At 36.2% G+C, this 19,481-nt stretch overlaps 1 long non-coding RNA gene across 2 annotated transcripts in view; it reads right to left on the bottom strand.

Annotated features, from left to right (window-relative positions):
* Positions 1–2,814: 2,814 nt before the first annotated feature.
* Positions 2,815–19,481, bottom strand: part of LOC145522520 (uncharacterized) — a 231,756-nt gene continuing 215,089 nt past the window's right edge. The window contains exon 4 of one of the 2 annotated variants that reach the window (XR_014066008.1): positions 2,815–4,981. This is a non-coding gene — a long non-coding RNA (uncharacterized LOC145522520). The remainder of the gene's footprint in view (positions 4,982–19,481) is intronic. The other variant, XR_014066009.1, reaches the window with a different exon arrangement.

Raw genomic sequence — 19,481 nt, 5'->3', positions numbered from 1 at the left:
CTTAGCCTCTCTCTCTCTTTTTCACAACTTAAAATTTACTTGCAGCTACTCAATTGTGCAATGCTGCACTAATCTCAAAGAGATTACTCATTTTGCGTTCTGTTTGCCTGCAGTGTCCTTCAGTCGAGCCACCCCACCAGCACCTAGGTAACCCCTCCTCTTCTGTAAGACTGTAAGATTACGTGAGTCATTGGTGTGTGTGTGTGTATGGGTGTGTTTGGTCAGGGAAGAGGATTTTCATTCCTGAAATTGTAAACTGTTTGGTAAATTTTTGTTTGCCGCCTATGACAAATAGATTGACTCAATATCCTTGTCCTATCTATTTATTCACATTTAACTGTTTATTATGCATTGTTTCACATTTGTGATTTTCCTACATATTGTTCTATCTCTGTATATGCCACTACAGCCAGGCTCATTTCTATGTAATTACATCTCAAGGCAGTTATTTTGAGAGAACTAAACCAATAGCCAAAATAATTTAAGATAAAGCTATCCTTCAGATGTTGAGAAAACTGCCCCCAGGAGCTCAGTCAGTGGTGTTTATATTATTTTGCAAATGTACGAGAAGTCCATAATGGCCCAGGAATGTGTAATGATCAAAATAATTAAATTTTATTCAAAGAGAGATCTGATTTAAAATAATAAAACTTGATCTAATGCAAAATAATCACACACTATCTTTGTGATATGTAGCCTTCTATAGCAAAGGAAAAGAAACTCTACAATTTATGATATTCTTGTATGGGACCAATTATCTTTAAGATGCAAGAATAACTTTGCAACCTTCCCTCCGTGTCAGAAGAAAAGATGAATATACAAAGTATTCCTTTATCTAATTATTTCATTGGCATCAACTATTTTACAAACTTTCCCCATACATTTCATCTTGAATGCATGATCTTCTCTATGATCCTATGGTCAAAAATTAAACAACTTTAATCATAACTTGAAATTGGTTAGTCATACTCGCTCAGCTAATCTCTTAACCAACTTCATGAATATGCTGTCTCTGGTCCTGTAGGCTCCCTGAAGTTCAAACTGTCCAAATTTCCTGCCTGAGACTTGAAACAACCTTCTAAGGAATTAATATTTTCTGTCCTAAATACTCCAGGAAAGCAGCATTCCTTAATAGTATGATAATCCCCCACCTGTCCCTTAAATCTCTTCAACACTTACCCTTAAACTTTTTTTTTAATAAAGTCCAAACCTTTTATCAAGGTATACAAAAACTCTTTAACTATTTGTTCCTAGGCAACTTATCCAGAACTATCTTCCCTTCTTTCACTCTCCTCACGCTCAATCCTCAGCCACACACAACTAATTCATGCTTATAAAATGCTTCTCTACATTTGCCTTTCTCCTCTCTTCTCCTCCACAAGAAAACTCCACTTGCTAAACAAGAACTTCAACCTTCTTTATGATGTTTCTCCACCCCAACCCCACCCCAGTCCCACCAAGGCTGCAACCTTCCTTTCTGAGGTCCTATAGCATTTTGCACAAGGCTCTATCTAACACTGACATATTTTTATTGTGATTTTCTTCTATCAGGCTTTAATTCATACAACTAAGGTTTACTAGACTGCCCTGTGCCATGTCCTAGAAATTCATATCTGTAAAAATACCACCCTGTCCCAAAGAAAATGTTAACAATTTAAAAATAACTATACTTCAGTGAATTTAAAAAAAAGCTAACAAAAAGATACACAATTATAGTAAACTATTAATTTGTATGATAGATGTATTAGAACATGACTGAAACATCAAATGTTCAGCTTCCAGATATTCAAGCTGGTTTTAGAAAAGGCAGAGGAACCAAAGATCAAATTGCCAATATCCGCTGGATCATCGAAAAAGCAAGAGAGTTCCAGAAAAACATCTATTTCTGCTTTATTGACTATGCCAAAGCCTTTGACTGTGTGGATCACAATAAACTGTGGAAAATTCTGAAAGAGATGGGAATACCAGACCATCTGACCTGTCTCTTGAGAAACCTGTATGCAGGTCAGGAAGCAACAGTTCGAACTGGACATGAAACAACAGACTGGTTCCAAATAGGAAAAGGAGTACGTCAAGGCTGTATATTGTCACCCTGCTTATTTAACTTATATGCAGAGTACATCATGAGAAACACTGGGCTGGAAGAAACACAAGCTGGAATCAAGATTGCCGGGAGAAATATCAATAACCTCAGATATGCGGATGACACCACCCTTATGGCAGAAAGTGAAGAAGAACTAAAGAGCCTCTTGATGAAGGTGAAGGAGGAGAGTGAAAAAGTTGGATTAAAGCTCAACGTTCAGAAAACTAAGATCATGGCATCTGGTCCCATCACTCCATGGGAAATAGATGGGGAAACAGTGGAAACAGTGTCAGACTTTACTTTTTTGGGCTCCAGAATCACTGCTGATGGTGCTTGCAGCCATGAAATTAAAAGACGCTTACTCCTTGGAAGGAAGGTTATGGCCAACCTAGATAGCATATTTAAAAGCAGAGACATTACTTTGCCAACAAAAGTCCATCTAGTCAAGGCTATGGTTTTTCCAGTGGTCATGTATGGATGTGAGAGTTGGACGGTGAAGAAAGATGAGCGCTGCAGAATTGATGCTTTTGAACTGTGGTGTTGGAGAAGACTCTTGAGAGTTTCTTGGACTGCAAGGAGATCCAATCAATCCATCCTAAAAGAGATCAATCCTGGGTGTTCATTGGAAGGTCTGATGTTGAAGCTGAAACTCCAATACTTTGGCCACCTCATGCGAAGGGTTGACTCATTGGAAAAGACCCTAATGCTGGGTAGGATTGGGGGCGGGAGGAGAAGGGGACGACAGAGGATGAGATGGTTGGATGGCATCACTGACTCGATGAACATGGGTTTGGGTAGACTCCGGGAGTTGGTGATGGACAGAGAGGCCTGGCGTGCTGCAATTCATGGGGTCGCAGAGAGTCGGACACGACTGAGCGACTGAACTGAACTGAACTGAACTGAAACATCAAAAAATACTTTCTAGAGCAGATGACGCTGGAGCTGAAATTTAGTCATTCTTGTCTTTGTCACCAAAGACAATGTCTCAATTAATATTGAATTTTGAAAAACCTGGAGTGAATAAGGAAAGTTCACAAAACATTTTATCTTTAAATATAATGTCTCTTGAAAGAAACATTGTTTTATTAACTGTAACATGTCTGATCAGTGCTATGACCTGGATGAGCTTGGGCCCATACATATCCTTAAAAAAAAAACAAAACACTTGCATTTATTCACAAGATCTCCATCAGGGATGACTATTTCTCAGGTTTCAGTCACTTTAAACTACTCCAATATGAAGCTAAGTATTTACCTTGGTAAATTGATGCTTCATTTTAACATTTGTTAAATTTACGGCACTTCATAAAATGTAAAAAGAAAAACTTGTTTATTTTTCTAATAGTAATTTCAGATTCTGCCCATATTGATTCTTTCCTTACTTGATTTTTTAAAGAGAATAAATTATTCTACATACTCTCCCCCTGACTCCTCAGTTCTTCACAAGAGGCAATATATCATGACTACAAATCACTAATTAATACTTCACAACATAGATTGATGAGCCATTGCGACTTCTCTGAAAGTATGCTAAGTTTCAGAATCTGAACTGTCATTAGTCATAAAAATACTGACATAATGATTAAGTTTAACTAGGTAATTCTACCCCAATTTACTTTTCCGGTAACATGCCAAACTCAGAATCCATTCATTTTTTTAGTTGCAATCATGAATACAAGAACTGTATTCAAAAGTTTTATGCTATTCAAATTGTTTATAACACTCAGCTGGTGAGTTCACCAGCTCATGACAAATGATTACATCACTTATTTATATGTTTGTCAAAGTAATATATTACCTTCCCCTGGGAAGCTCATTGTACTTCCTAGTAAATCAAAATTATGTTCTACTGTATTATACACACAAAAAATGAAAAGGAGAGGAGGAAAGAAGGATGTATCAGTGGAGAATGAAACAGTAAACAGTCACTAAGTCAACTTCTGACCAGAAGACAAGTGACTAAAGAAATGTGTCACAGTAGTAGTGTGTTAGCATGTATTTCCAGAGAAATAAGATATTTATCTAGAATTTTCACAAATATACTGTGCCTTTGATGGGCTTCCCAGGTGGCACTAGTGGTAAAGAATCAGCCTCCCAATGCAGGAGAGTTCGATCCCTGTGTTGGGAAGATCCACCAGAGGAGGAAATGGCAATCCACTCCAGTGTTTGTGCCTGGGAAATTCCATGGACAGAAGAGCCTGGCGGGCTATAGTTCATAGGATCACAAGGAGTCAGACACAACTGAACACACACATGCATATTGTGCCTTTGATAGAATATTTTGTTGTGATAGTTTTGCTTTCTACTCAGTATATAGTTTCACAGGACTCTGTTGAATATTTGGTGGTGATGACCATCTGAAGTGAAGTTAGGAAACTTTCTCTCACCTTCAAGAATATTTAACAGGAGCTAGGCCTTGAATAGGGATCTCTTTTTTAAGCCTGTTGCTTTGACGACTAAGTTGGTGAGTAGGTATGCTATATTTCAAACTTTTATTGTCCAGACCCTAGAGAAATGATTTCTGGTTCTTAAAGTTGAACTGTTTTCATTTTTGAAAGGTAAAAAAAACTGTTAGAACACTGAAAAAATATCCCTGTGTTCACAAATACTATGTTGTAATGAGTGCAAACTATTAAATTTAAATCTAAGCAAACTCCTAGATTGAATTTGGGCTAAAGTCTGGAAGCAGACTCAAGGATGAACAGTATAAGGATGGCTGGATCATGCTGAATTTGTCATGGTAAAATGATCATTTGGGATATATTTTATTGAAGGAATAACAGGGTCCATTACCTCCAGGATCTGCTAGTTCCACTTTAAGATTCTAAAGCAAAGTAAGGGCTAGTCCAGCTGGATCTATGTTGTTCATCTGTGGTTCTGTCTTGATTGGTGCAGTGTCTGCCATATCAAAGAATAAGCAATTAAACACCTTCTTAGAAATGCCTTCCAAAATAAAATACAAAATAAATTTCATGTCAAAGAATATGCTTAACTCTTTTATCTCTCTCTCACTCTTTTTCTTAAAAGAAATTAGACATGATATATTATTTCTTGAATATCCCAAACTTCACATGAAAGATTTAAACATTTTAGCCCTTCAATAATCCTTTGAAATAATTTATGTGTTAATCACCAGTTCTGACAAGTAGGTTTATGCATTGACTTTATGACAATCCAGCTGAATGGCAAGAACAGATGTGGATGCTTATTTTATTATTTATGGCCTTATTTACTGCAATGGTATAAATGTGAAAATCCATCAAACTCTTGAATATTTTTGTGAATATGAAAAATTTCAGATGGTTGGGTCTGTTTGGTTCTACACCTCACTGAGATTATTTTTTTTTATAATGATTAAGTATATGGTCTGATTTACAATTAACTAAGCTTATATTTTAATTGTACTTATTTTATTTCTGTTTTTATGAAACTTCTTTTGGTGGTATTTACAAACTTAGGACTGAAAATAGAGAGGGGGAACTTCTAAAATATTAGAAAAAAAGCTAGTAGTTTAATTTTGTATAATATTAGCACTGTATCATAAAAATCTTTACAAGTACATAATACCAACTGAAGTGTATAAAATATTGGGTGAGCTTCAAAGTAAAGAAGTATTGTGTCTTATTCTGTAAGTTGAAGCTTTGAAATAGTCAACAATTCTGAAATTCTGATAGTATTTCATTAAAAATTTATGATGAGAATGTAAGACTAACTTTTATTCAGTAAATTGAAAATTTGTTGCTAGGGGTATCTGTTTATAAATGTACATATCCCACCCCCATTCCTTGTTGATTAATGGCTGTTGACCTAACTTCTTTTTCTGTAACAAATTTTACTTTTTAAATATCCTTATATGCTGTTAGAAAAGCAATATTCATACACATACAAACAAGTAAAGAACTTATTTTCAGTTGCATTCTGTCATATATAAGACTCATGCTGAGTAATATACTTGTATATATCTATCTGTTATGGATGAGTTAGGAAATAGCTTTTGTAACTTGCAGAATATATATATTATATTTTTATGTGTATGTTAAAAGCATAGAATGTACAACCAAAACTGCTGAGTGATTATTTGGGCTTACATGTGATTATATTGGTCCTAATTTAGATAGTAACTCATTAAGCCTATTTAGCATATTAATTAATGAGAATTCTTATTCTGCTTATTTAGAGAGACATTGTAGCATATTTGTAATGCCCAGTAATGACATTTTTAGCAGATCCCAATAAAGCAGTCCAATTAAATCTGGCTTCTAGGAACTGAAGTAAGAATTAATTCATTTGGCTGTTTACTTGACTCTAACTCTAATATTACAAATAAACAATTAGTAAGTAAAATTAAAATTTTAAATTTTGTGCAATAGTAGAATACATAATTGCATTAAATATATTTTAATAACAACCTCATAGAATTATAGTTTATTCTCTGATCTTAATTTAAAATAGATTTTTACAGAGTGCTTTCTTCAACATCATCAAAAAAATTAAAGAATCAGCCCATTATTATCTTAGAGGGAAAATAAAACAAAGAACTAGAGAAAAATGATAACTATCTTATTAATAGTTTCTAATAATATTTATTTTAAAATGATTAAAATATATTCAGTCTCAATTGTTGCCTGAGATAATTAGTTTGGTCAAAGACCAAGAATGAACCATATATAAGACAAAGTTTTCTACCATTCTAATTATCTCAATTATTAATGCATACTTTTCAGTCTCTTTATGTTTTTATTGTTTTATTGGTGATGCATTATAAAAGATGATATATGTACTAATAACCTCCTATTCACTCCTAAGAAAGTGATCCCTCACACTGCATAATATTAATAGGAGATAGCTGAACACAGGACACTCAATATCATGAACACTTTCAATCCATTAAAATGCTATTTTATGATGGTTTGTGTCAAGAATACAACTACCTAATTCTTACACCATTTGTTGGATAACTCATTCTTTCAATAAAATATTGCATTCATTACTTTAAGACATTTTGTTGACACAGTTCTATTTATCACTCTGTGAGTTTTATGATAACCACATAATTTTGATTATCCTATATTTGCAACATATTGCAATCACTTTTATATCTTCATTATTCTACAATAAAAAATGGTCTTGTGTTTATGTACTCCCAGATGAATTCAACATAACTTTTACAAATTTTCCTTCAAAAATTATCATCAAAATTTCATTAAATCTGATTACTTATTTCCCCCAAGTTAACATATTCATATCCCCATCAAGAAAGATGGTACGTCTCTCCATTTTTAATGCCTTTGTTCTTTGTTAGAAGTTTTCTTTACATTTCCTCATAATGATCTTCAGCATGACCAATAAGCATCTCTGTCATCTGACATGACACAATCCTATTTTATGACTGTTGTTGAAACTCTGATGATCCATAAACACATTTTTAAAGTTTTTTCATATCAATTACCTTAGTGGTTATACAGACTTTTTCATTAAATAATTTCTGTGATAACATCATTACAAAGTCTTTGGCTCATCTTCTCAGAAATACATGCTTCTGCAAAATATTTGTGATTTAATATACCATTTACAGACAGATTATATCCCATGGTCCTCATGTATACAAATTTATTTCCACTGCATGCTCAGTCACTTCAGTCATGTCCGACTCTTTGAGAACCTATGTACTGTAGCCTGCCAGGCTCCTCTGTCCATGGAATTTTCCAGGCAAGAATACTGGAGTGGGTTGCCATTTCCTACTCCAGGGAATCTTCCTGACCCAGGGATTGAACCAGAGTCCCCTGTACCTCCTGCATTGCAGGCAGATGCTTCACTGCTGAGCCACCAGGGAAGCCCATTAATTATTCCTAACTTATTAATGTATTAAATTTTATATTATACCTGACATAACTAAAATTTAAATCAACTCTAATATTTTTTTTTATTCCAGTGGTATATGCACAATATGATATCTCCTGCCTTCTCATAATTATATCTCATACATAGTACTGATCAGAAGTTTCAAAACAAAGCTATATTGTGAGATCTTCTGGAAAATAGAAACTGTTGCATGACTGTTTTTGCTTTTGTATTTTTACCAATCTAGGCTCCTCCCATGTGACAAGCGTAGGGCAGCAAAATTTACCACCTCAAATTGTATTTCTTTGGCTTAAGGATTAATTTAAGCTGGTTATTTTTAAGGCCCAAAAGACTCAGGAAGAACATTTGACCTTCTCCCTAGTTGCCTAGAGAACGTAGGTAAAGAGCTTTACCCAGTAAGCTTTCTCCTGCCTAGATGTGTAGACAGGGATGTACCCAGCAAAGTCTGTTAAAATTCATCTCTGCATCCCATGGTCTCTGCATGGTACAGCAAACATTTGTTTACCAAACATTTGCTGTTCAATCTCTGTGAAAATTGCCTTTCTCCCCTTTAAAGTCCCAAACAACTACCCCCACATCCACTTTTGTCTTTAGCTAAAGATGGTATTTAAGGTGAAGGCTTTGCCCATGTTGGGGAGTTAGTTTTCCAAGGTCTCCTCATGTATAGGGCTTCCCTGGTAGCTCAGCTGGTAAAGAATCCACTTGCAATGCAGGAGACCCTGGTTCGATTCCTGGGTCAGGAAGATTTGCTTGGAGAAGGGAATGGCTACCCACTCCAGTATTCTGGCCTGGGTCACAAAGAGTGGGACACAACTGAGTGACTTTCACTTCGTCTTCTTCCATGTATTCATTTTTTTTTTTTTATAAATTTATTTATTTTAGTTGGGGGCTAATTACTTTACAATATTGTAATAGTTTTTGCCATACCATGTATTCATTTTATCAAATTTTGTTTGATTTTATCCTGTTAATCTGAATCACATCAACTTAATTCTTGACCAGCCAGAAGAATCTAGAAGAGTAGAGGAAAATGTATTTTTCCCCAACACAGGTTAACCACACAATTACTTAAAAAAATCTTATCTTTGTGTTTTAAACTAAGGATGATAGTCACATGCAAAAAAACATTTTGAATAATGTTTATTCTAGTGCAGATGGATTTGATTGAGGAAGGAATTACCAAACACATAACCATCTAGCATTAAAGTTATCATTTAACACAGAAAATATAAAAGGGACCTTATCAAATTTCAATAAAATCTCTAAACATTGAAAAATGAGGGCTGGCTGGTCTTGGAGTAGATGGGGAACTTGATGAATATTCTACTAGTAACCAACATTATGCAAATCTAAAGAATGAGACACATATGATTATTAAATTGTCAAAAATAAAATAAAAACATACAACTCCTTGCTGATGAATGTATAGAGAAGTACAACCTAATATTCATTGAAATTAGGAACAAAAATTGATACGTATAATTGGTAATTTATACATTAAAACATTCCTTTCTTAGCCAGGTTCCATCATTTCAATATTACTCTTGTCAAACACTAAATTCTTATCTTACTCATCTAGCAGATTCAAAACTTAAATGAGCCTCAGTAGGTCTCAATACTTGTTCCAGAGCCCAATGTACCTACGTACGTACTAAGTCACTTCAGGTATGTTTGACTATTTGCAATCCTATGGATGGTAGCCCGCCAAGCTCCTCTGTCCATGGGATTTTCCAGGCAAGAATACTGGGGTGGGTTGCCGTGCCCTCCTCCAGGGGAGCTTCCTGACCCAGGGATCTAGCCCAAATCTCTAAGTCTCCTGCACTGGAAGCCAGGTTCTTTACCACTAATGCCACCTGGGAAGCTCCCCAGAGCCCGGCATGTGTGCTGTGTGCTTAGTCGTTCAGTTGTGTTCAACTCTTTGTGACCCCATGGGCTGTAGCCCACCAGGCTCCTCTGTCCATGGGGATTCTCCAGGCAAAAATACTGGAGTGGGTTGTGATGCCCTTCTCCAGGGGATCTTCCCAACTCAGGGATCCAACCCAGGTCTCTCACACTGCAAGCAGATTCTTTACCATCTGAGTCACTAGGGAAGCCCATCATAGCTTGACAATTTCACACAATAGGGCACCATGATTTCATGATCTTCAAATTCATATTATCCCACAACAATCTGACTATTCACTTTCTTTGTTAAACTTGCCATGTTACAGTACATAAGCATTTTTGTCCTCAAATTCAACTTTATTCTAAATTTTCTTCTCCATTCTCTTATCTCAGCAGTTGATATAACTTTTTATCTCAAAAGGAAAGAATAAAATATCAATGAGAATTACCTCAATATATATTTAACTTAACCACAAGGATATATAATTATATACAGTATAGTAATATGTTATTATTATGCCTCTTTGTATCTTCAGTTCTCTGTGTGTGTTTGCGTGCATGCTTAGTCATGCCCAACTCTTTGTGACCCCATGGACTGTAGCCCAGCAAGCTCTTCTATTCCTGGGATTTTCCAGCCAAGAATACTGAAGTGGGTTAACCGTTCCTGCCTGCAGTGGATCTTCGCAATCCAGGGATCAAACCCAAGTCTCTTGTGGCTCCTGCATTGTTGGGTGGATTCTTTAGCACCAGCACCACCTGGACCTTAGCTTTATTTATATCTTATGTATAAATACGTTATCAGTGCCAGGATCCCATCCTGGATCCCACTTTATATTTAGTCATTATGTCTCTTTAAGCTCCTCTTGGTTCTGATAGTTTTTTTTTTTTTAAATAAATTTATTTATTTTAGTTGGGGGCTAATTACTTTACAATATTGTAGTAGTTTTTGCCATACATTGACATGAATCAGCCATGTGTTTACATGTGTTCTTAAAACTTTATTTGTGATGACCTTGAAAGGTTTAAGGAGTTCAAGTCAAGTGTATTTTAGAGTGCCCATCAATTAATATTTGGTTCCTGTTTTTTCTCATGATTAGACTGGGGTTATATAGGCTTGGGGCTTCCCTTGTGGCTAAGCTGGTAATGAATCCGTCTGCAATGTGAGAGACCTGGTTTTGATCCTTGGGTTGGAAAGATCACCTGGAGAAGGGAAAGGCTATCCACTCCAGTATTCTGGCCTAGAGAATTCCATGGATTGTATAGTCCACGGGGTCACAAAGAGTCAGACACCACTGAATGACTTTCACTTTTCACTTTCATATAGGCTTTGGGTTGGAAAATCACAAAGTCAAAGTGTCATTTTCATCACATCATATCAAGGGGATCCACCATCAGCTTGACTTAAAACTTTCCATACTAACTTGAACACTGGGCTGAGGGAGTGTCTATCCATTTCTTCACTGTGAAATCACTTTTTTTTTTTAACTCCCGTCACACTCTGCATTCTTTGAAGGACGTCACTATGCACACTCCACTTTTAAGGAGTACAAGTTATTCTTATCAATTGTCTTTTATCAATTAGATCATTAAAGTCAATTTGAACATATTTAAGTCTCTCCCAGTTGTATATTGTGTGTTTATGTAGATACGGTGGTTCAAATGGTAAAGAATCTGCCTGCAAGCCTGGAGACCCAGGTTTGATCCCTGGGTTGGGAAAATTCCCTGGAGAAGGGAATGGCAATCTACTCCAGTATTATTCCCTGGAGAATTCCATTGACAGAGGAGACTGACAGGCTACAGATCATGGGGTCACAAAGAGTCAGACACCACTGAGCGACTAATACTTTCACTTTTCAACATAAATATACGTGCCAAAATCTCTCTTCAGCCATTTCTCACTTTTGTCCTTTCTCTTCTTCCACAAGCAGATTTACTGAAACATCTGTCCAGACTCCCTCTTTTGAGCATGGGCAGAGGCAGTCGTTCTCATCAAAAGAAGGAAGTGTGAAAAAAATCTTTAAATTTTTCTATTAGTTATAACAAATAAACCACATTTCAAATAGAACATTTTTGAAGATGCTAACCTCTCAGTAAACTGACACAATCTCCTCATCAAAAACATTGACCTCAGAGAATTCCTTGTTGGTCCAGCAGCTAAGACTCTGCGCTCCCAATGCAGGGGAAAGACTCAATCCCTGGTGAGGGAACTAGATCTCACATGTCACAACTAAGAGTTCATATGGTACAACTAAAGATCCTGCATGTGGCAACAAAGATAAAAAATTCTTCATGACACAGTTAAAGATCTGGCACAGCCAAATAAATATGTTTAAAACAAAGAAACAAAATACCGACCTCAAACTATTTCTCAAGTGCCGAAGAAGCTTCGGTAAATGAGTCTGTAACATGTAGTATAGACGTAGGGAAAGGCAATCATATCAGAAGCTTTCTGAGAGAATGTCACTGTAAACTACTCAAACATTTCCAACACTTACACATTTGAAATGAATAATTACAATCCTGCGAAGACTGGCTAATAGCCAAATAAATTACAAAACATGAGTGTGCTGCTAATAATGAAAGAGAATGAGAGACTGCCGCTTCTTTAAAATGTTTCTCAATCTCATGCAGAGCTTTCTTTATGGCTACACTTGATGTGTTACGTTACTTTATTAATTTTATAAAGTCATTTGTCCCAAAGCCTCACTTTATGATTTTTGACAATACACCTGAACATCTTCCTTCCTGTTGATGACCAAAATCACTGAAAACCTGACTGCTACAGAATATCATTTTTGCTAGTACTAAGATATTATATATAAAACGTAGGTTAAAGCAGTATTTCTGACAGTGAACTCTGATTATCTGTGGACTGTCTATTTGAGAGTGTGAGATAGATTTTCTAAGTTCTTTCTATACAGTACATAAGTCCCAGATTTTCATCTCATATTTCTGAACTAAAGAATTGCTACAGATCACACTATTCAAAAGGAAAAAAAGAAAGGTATTTTCCTCACTGAGGTCAAAATATTATTAAAGACACCTACACAGGTATCTATGATTGCTTTTCTGCCTGCTCCCAAGAGACCAAGCAAGATAAATACTTTCTTAATGCCAGTGTGTAAAACATCCAGATCTCAGGACTCTTGTTTGTTTTTGTTTAGTATAACTTAAGATAGATTTATATCAAATTACACATAATTTTACATATACTAAGAATGACTACTAAGTATTTAGTTACACATACTAAGAATGATTACATACTAAGACTCATTCTGTTAAAGCCAGGACTAAAATTTTTATTGTAAAATAAAACTGTAGTTCTGTAATGTTTGCTTAGAGGTAGTAAAGACATAGATAAAATGACAAATTTTATATTTCTAAAACCATTGCAAAATTACTTGCAGCTTAAAATTTTAGAGTTAATCTCTTAATTTCAGGGAAAAAAAACCAATTTCAATACTTCTGTGTTTATCAGACAGCATGAATAAACGAATGCTTATTTGGAAATACTACAATTCCACATAAAATGATGTATCTTTAATCTAAATTCCCTATCTGATTAGAATTTAAATTATATATTGAGTTTTCCAATACATTTAAAATATATATGTATACATTACTATATGTGCTAATTTTATCAATTCAACCAAGACATAAAGAAAAATAGGAATAGTATGACATGAAATGATTATATTCTTGGCACCAAAAGATGGAGAAGCTCTATACAGTCAGAAAAAACAAGACTGGGAGCTGACTGTGGCTCAGATCATGAACTCCTTATTGCCAAATTCAGACTGAAATTGAAGAAAGTGGGGAAAACCACTAGACTATTCAGGTATGACCTAAATCAAATCCCTAACGATTATACAGTGGAAGTGAGAAATAGATTTAAGGGACTAAATCTGACAAACAGAGTGCCTGATGAACTATGAACGGAGGTTCGTGACACTGTACAGGAGACAGGGAGCAAGACCATCCGATTGGAAAAGAAATGCAAAAAAGCAAAATGGCTGTCTGAGGAGGCCTTACAAATAGCTGTGAAAAGAAGAGAAGCGAAAAGCAAAGGAGAACAGGAAAGATATACCCATTTGAATGCAGAGTTCCAAAGAATAGCAAGGAGAGATAAGAAAGCCTTCCTCAGTGGTCAATGCAAAGAAATAGAGGAAAACAATAGAATAGGAAAGACTAGAGATCTCGTCAAGAAAATTAGAGATATCAAGGGAATATTTGATGCAAAGATGGATTCAATAAAGGAGAGAAATGGTATGGACCTAACAGAAGCAGAAGATATTAAGAAGAGGTGGCAAGAATACACAGAAGAACTGTACAAAAAAGATCTTCAAGACCCAGATAATCATGATGGAGTGATCACTCACCTAGAGCCAGACATTCTGGAATGTGAAGGCAAGTGGGCCTTAGGAAGTATCACTATGAACAAAGCTAGTGGAGGTGATGGAATTCCAGTTGAGGTATTTCAAATCCTAAAAGATGATGCTGTGAAAGTGTTGCACTCAATATGTCAGCAAATTTGGAAAACTTAGCTGTAGCCACAGGACGGGAAAAGGTCAGTTTTCATTCCAATCCCTAAGAAAGGCAATGCCAAAGAATGCTCAAACTACTGCACAATTGCACTCATCTCACATGCTAGTAAAGTAATGCTCAAAATTCTCCAAGCCAGGCTTCAGCAATTTTTAAAGTTTTAAAGTTTTTTAATTTATTTATTTTTGTCTCATGTAGCTGGAAATATACAAACATACACTTACATGCACAAATACAAAAACCTGCAATTCTGCTAGAAGTTCTTGAGTCAGTTAAATGAAATATTTTAAGAGGAAATAAGACTTCTAACAGATTAAGCCAAATTAATAATAATTAACGGTCTGTAATAAAGTTGCCAAGTGCTAAATCTAGGATTTTATAATCTTTACATTTTAAAGTATATTTTAATAATTTAAATATAACTACTACAAATGTCGTTTTAAACTTTTTTTTGTTTTAGTTTTTGACAGGTAGGAAACCACAGTATGTAAAGAAACGACTTTTTGGTTAACCACGTTAGTAAGAAATGTATTATGCAAGTTGTAAGTACAGTGTCTAAGAGAAAATAGAATATTACACTTTACAAAATCAAATCTTGAAGTGCCATCCCGTGGCCTTGGTTGTTTAATATTTGTTCTCTGAAAAGTGACTATTTGTTCAGTATTAGCATATATATCATCTACAGATAAGTCAAAGGAAAAAAGATAAAGGAAATGGAAAAATAACAGAATAGCAAAATTGTTATAGAGCTTTCCAGGGAACAATCACAAAATGTTTTGCATTATTTGCATTATCCACAGACATCTCCTGATTTTGTACATGTTCTTTATCTGTAAGAAGAAATTTTCTTATACTCAGGTGGAATGGTCTGATAAATGGCAAACCAGTGTAACAGAAACTTCAGAAAAAATTCATCTGCTTGAAAATATCTGACTAAATATACAGGATACCATAAGGTCCAGGGTAAAATTAAATGGCAGTTACTCACCAGTTGGGATTCGAGAGGGGTTTCATCTCTAGGATGCTGTGTACTTAAGAGCTTAAGAACATTGCCATCCAGTAGTAGATAAAATAACTTAAAGTAATTCATTCAATCCTGTAATTTTTAGCAAAGCATGCCTTTTTTTAGATACTAAATGCTTAAAAGAACACTCTAGTTTATAATAACTTGTGTATAGGTTAAATATAAAGAAGATACAATTTATTTGAAATTATATTTTAACGAATTTGAGGTAATTTCTAGTATCTGGGTATGCTGTCTCAAATATTAGTGATTTGATCAATTAGTGGCACTTAATATATTCTATATTGTGCTTACTATCCCTTCAGCCTGCTAATTTTTCTTATAAACCCTTTGCTCAAGTTTTAAAGTTCTCTCTAAGCCTAAATAGCATTTTTACTTTGCTAATTAGTGAACATAGTCTGCTGCTAAGTCGTTTCATTCATGTCCGACTCTGTGGGACCCCATAGACGGCATCCCACCAGGCTCCCCCATCCCTGGGATTCTCCAGGCAAGAACAGTGGAGTGGGTTGCCATTGCCTTCTCCAATGCATGAAAGTGAAAAACGAAAGTGAATTTGCTCAGTCATGACCGACTCTTTGAGACCCCATGGACTGCAGCCTACCAGGCTCCTCTGTCCATGTGGTTTTCCAGGCAAGAGTACTGGAGTGGGTTGCCATTGCCTTCTCCGAACACAGTTTATAGTTAGTTAAAATTAGTTAATACTAGGTATGAACATTAAAAATACAGCTTGGAGGGAGAGAGAAAATTATTTGGTAAAAACAATATAGAGCATTTCTCTTACTAGGAAAATCTCATCAACTGAATTGTGTGTCAGTCAAATTATTCATGTCAACTATATAATGTTAAAGAGAAAATTTCCAGTGTTGATACATAGTCGTTAGCTTTTTACCAATTTGTAAATAGAACATTTAATGATGTTTTATATTTAGCAATTGATATGTGTCATATTTGGAAATCACTGTCCTGGTATAAAATATATCATTTTTATAACTTAAGAAACACATTTATTTTTTAAAATTTATTCAGGTATTATCACTCACCTAGAACCAGACATCCTAGAATGTGAAGTCAAGTGGGCCTTAGGAAGCATTACTACAAACAAAGCTAGTGGAGGTGATGGAATTCCAGTTGAGCTATTTCAAATCCTGAAAGATGACACTGTGAAAGTGCTGCACTCAATATGCCAACAAATATGGAAAACTCAGCAGTGGCCACAGGACTGGAAAAGGTCAGTTTTCATTCCAATCCCAAAGAAAGGCAATGCCAAAGAATGCTCAAATTACCGCACAATTGCACTCATCTCACATGCTAGTAAAGTAATGCTTAAAATTCTCCAAGCCAGGCTTCAACAGTATGTGAACCGTGAACTTCTAGATGTTCAAGCTGGATTTAGAAAAGGCAGAGGAACCAGAGATCAAACTGCTAGCATCCAATGGATCATCAAAAAAGCAAGAGTTCCAGAAAAATCATCTATTTCTGCTTTATTGACTATACCAAAGCCTTTGTGTGGACCACAATAAACTGTGGAAAATTCTGAAAGAGATGGGAATACCAGACCACCTGACCTGCCTCTTGAGAGACATGTATGCAGGTCAGGAAGCAACAGTTAGAACTGGATATGGAAGAACAGACTGGTTCCAAATAGGAAAAGGAGTACGTCAAGGCTGTATATTGTCACCCTGCTTATTTAACTTATATGCAGAGTACATCATGAGAAATGCTGGGCTGGATGAAGCACAAGCTGGAATCAAGAGTGCCGGGAGAAATATCAATAACCTCAGATATGCAGATGACACCACCCTTATGGCAGAAAGCGAAGAAGAACTAAAGAGCCTCTTGATGAAAGTGAAAGAGGAGACTGAAAAAGTTGGCTTAAAGCTCAATGTTCAGAAAATTAAGATCATGGCATCCGGTCCAATCACTTCACGGCAAATAGATGGGGAAACAATGGAAACAGTGTCAGACTTTATTTTTCTGGGCTCCAAAATCACTGCAGATGGTGATTGCAGCCATGAAATTAAAAGACGCTTACTCCTTGGAAGGAAGTTATGACCAACCTAGACAGCATATTAAAAAGCAGAGACATTACTTTGTCAACAAAGGTCCATTTAGTCAAGGCTATGGTTTTTACAGTAGTCACATATGGATGTGAGAGTCGGACTATAAAGAAAGCTAAGCACCGAAGAATTGATGCTTTTGAACTGTGGTGCTGGGGAAGACTCTTGAGAGGCCCTTGGACTGCAAGGAGATCCAACCAGTCCATCCTAAAGGAGATCAGTCCTGGGTGTTCATTGGAAGGACTGATGTTAAGGCTGAAACTCCAATACTTTGGCCACCTGATGCGAAGAGTTGACTCATTGGAAAAGATTCTGATGCTGGGAAAGATTGAGGGCAGGAGGAGAAAGGCACGTCAGAGAATGAGATGGCTGGATGGCATCACTGATTCAATGGACATGGGTTTGGGTGGACTCAGGGAGTTGGTGATGGACAGGGAGGCCTGGCATGCTGCGGTTCATGGCATCACAAAGAGTCGGACACAACTGAGCAACTGAACTGAACTGAGAATGAGAAAGAAATCTCTTTTCTTCAGCTCTACAAAGACTTTCCTTTTTATTATGCTAAATTGAGATGTCTCAAAACCAGCCCTATTGACATTTGGGTTTAGATAATCATCTGTTATGGGGGCTGCCCTGTCCATTATAGGATGTTCAGTAGAATGCCTGGATTTCATCTTCCAAACACCAGCTGCTGCTGCTAAGTCGCATCAGTCGTGTCCGACTCTGTGCGACCCCATAGACGGCAGCCCACCAGGCTCCCCCGTCCCTGGGATTCTCCAGGCAAGAGTACTGGAGTGGGTTGCCATTTCCTTCTCCAGGGCATGAAAGTGAAAAGTGAAAGTGGAGTCGCTCAGTCGTGTCCGACTCAGTGACCCCATGAACTGCAGCCCGCCAGGCTCCTCCGTTCATGGGATTTTCCAGGCAAGAGTACTGGAGTGGGGTGCCATTGCCTTCTCCACCAAACACCAGCAGCACCATGCAAACTCCATAGTCATGACAATCCAAAATGTCTCCAGATTAAACCAAATAGTCAGTGGGCACAGAAAATTGCCCTAAGTTGAGAACCACCTTGTTAAGTGATAACATTTCATTTAGGAGACATTCAATAAATATATATTATTAAGCCTTTTGCTAAGTAGATTTAACTGAGTATTAAACAACTATTAAGATAGATTCTACATTTAGTAACCAAACGAGAAACATTCATTAAATCAGCATATGGAATGTCTTTGCCCTGTGTCTGACATATGAATTAAAAAAAAAAATCCAGACATCAGAATTAGCTTCACATTGATTACTATATTTAAAGAGTTAATATGACATGTGTGTGGGTAGGTAAATGTTTTAGATGTGTGCTACACACATTTGGTGAAGCTTATATCTTACCAGCATTAATTTTCAGGACAAGAATAAGTTACTATGTTTTATATTTGAAAAATCATAAATATTTATAAGCAGTTTATAAATAACCATTGGGCTTCCCACAGTAGTAGATATAATGGTCATCTGAGTTAAATTCACCCATTCCAGTCCATTTTAGTTCACTGATTCCTAAAATGTCAACGTTTACTCTTACCATCTCCTGTTTGATCACTTCACTGAACGATGCATTTCCCAGGTCAGTAGGTGCCCAATATGCCTGCTGGAGATCATTGGAGAAATAACTCCAGAAAGAATGAAGAGGTGGAGCCAAAGCAAAAACAACACCCAGTTGTAGATGTGACTGTTGATGGAATCAAAGTCCAATGTTGTAAAGAGCAATACTGCACAGGAATCTGGAACGTTATGTCCATGAATCAAGGCAAATTGAAAGTGATCAAACAGGAGATGGGAAGGGTGAATGTCGACATTTTGGGAATCAGTGAACTAAAATGGACTGAAATGGGTATAATCATTAGCTCTGGGCTTAAAGAAAGTTAGTCTTAAACATTGTTGTCATAACAACTCAGATTTTAAGAAAAACTAAGACATGTAACTAAGACAAAGCAATGTACAAAAAATGTTTGCCCCTTTCTCCTCCTCAGTGGCC

Source organism: Giraffa tippelskirchi, chromosome 10 (assembly GCF_054371585.1).
Source record: "Giraffa tippelskirchi isolate mGirTip1 chromosome 10, T2T-mGirTip1v1.2.pri, whole genome shotgun sequence".
Taxonomy (NCBI): Eukaryota; Metazoa; Chordata; class Mammalia; order Artiodactyla; family Giraffidae; genus Giraffa; species Giraffa tippelskirchi.
The sequence above is the reverse complement of the archived record's forward strand: the minus strand, read 5'-3'. Positions and strand labels throughout refer to the sequence as shown.